Here is a 1734-nt window from a genome sequence, read left to right as displayed (position 1 = left end):
CAGCAAAATCATTCAGAAGAATTCATTTTGAGGTCAAAGTATCATCGTCATTAGCAAAATGTCAAGTGTTGACAAAAGAGCTAAGGTAATCATCAACAGAAGAAAAGCATTGACAATGAGCTATCAAGCGAAAGGAAAGTACTATAAGTTTAGAGTATTCTTAATACCTTTGATTTTGAATTTTTTTTTTTAAGATTGATAAACTAGTTTAAACTTGAATATGCAGTACCCCTATCCATGTATATAACATCCTACATTATCCTACATTACCATGTATCCTACATCACCCTACATTATATACATTTACCTCTTACATTATTCATTCACCTTATTGCATTCATTAACCTTATTATAACCTTACATTCATTAATTCATCGTTCACTCAACCACATTCATTTGCATTTTTTACCAAACTTTTTGGCCATGTCTCCTTTTTGGGCCAAAATGTTTTTTGCCTCAGGGAAAATTGCCTACAAAACAAGAAGGATTAGTCTCATATGCCTACAAAACAAGAACAAAGAGGGTTAGTATCATGAAAGAAAATGATGCATGGTTCAATAATATATCTATGATGTTTGGATTTGAAATGACCTTAAAATGTTCATTTCAAAAGAGGAACAAATGCATCATGTAAAGAAGAACATGGAGGAAGGAGGAAGAATTATGACCCTCAAGGACAAGGAGAAAGAATTATGACCCTAAAGGACAAGGAGGAAGAATAAAGTATATGCATGGACAAGGACAAAGAAACTTAAAAAAAAAAATCATTAAATGAAATATGCATGAATATTATATGAGTATATTATAAGGATGCATAATATCTGCAATGGTTTCAAATCATGAAAAACATAAAGTATGCATATAATTCAATAATACCAAAAAAAAAGGCAGCTCCAATTGAATTGACAGAGGAGGAAATGGAGAGCGTTATTATATTTCATCAAGCAGCACAAGCAAAGGCTTCTACATCAGGAGGTAGATCCACAGGCAGAACAACAGGGAGGTCAACATGTAGAGGTAGAAGATCAATGAGACAAAGACACGCATGAGGACATGTTTGAGAATCAGCAAGGGGGAGATGTTGACCCTCAATTTCGGTCATCTTTGCCTATCCTAAATCCATTTATTTACCACCATATTCCATCCTATTTCATCTATATATACCTCATTTTAGTCCTATTTTTCACATTTAGGTAACTAAATTAAGTTTTTCAATTTTTGGAATTTTTTTAAAAAATTAGGTTTAAAGAGTAAATTTAGATTGCATTAAAAATTCTCATAATATCTTCATCGAAGTCATATGTGAAGGAAACATGGGCAAGATATGAGCACATATTTGTAAATATTGGGAATCACAGATGAAGAAACACCTATTGGTTTAGCCAAACTGAGCAAAAACAGGCTCAGTCAGCGTTGATCAAACTTGACCTGTCATTCATGAATTCCTAGTTAAAAGGCGCAGATTTATTATTTTGTGGGATTTTTCCTAATTTTGTGAACCAGAGTTGATGAGTTCAACCTGTATGGATGGATTATGATTGATAAGGCTATTAGAGCCATTGTAGCAAAGTTTGTTTATGATTTTTTTTATTTAAACAGAGTTTATGGACCATTAAAAAAAAGTGTAATTTTATATTAAGATTATTGGAGACTTTTGAGATAATTTGAAGAATCATTTCTACTGTTCTATTTGTTGTTGATGTTATGGATGCTTTATTAAGTTAGTTGTAGGTG

Source organism: Pinus tabuliformis, chromosome 8 (assembly GCF_031772625.1).
Source record: "Pinus tabuliformis cultivar Carrire ecotype Pingquan chromosome 8, CPIR1, whole genome shotgun sequence".
Lineage (NCBI taxonomy): Eukaryota > Viridiplantae > Streptophyta > Pinopsida > Pinales > Pinaceae > Pinus > Pinus tabuliformis.
Note: the sequence above shows the minus strand (reverse complement) of the source record.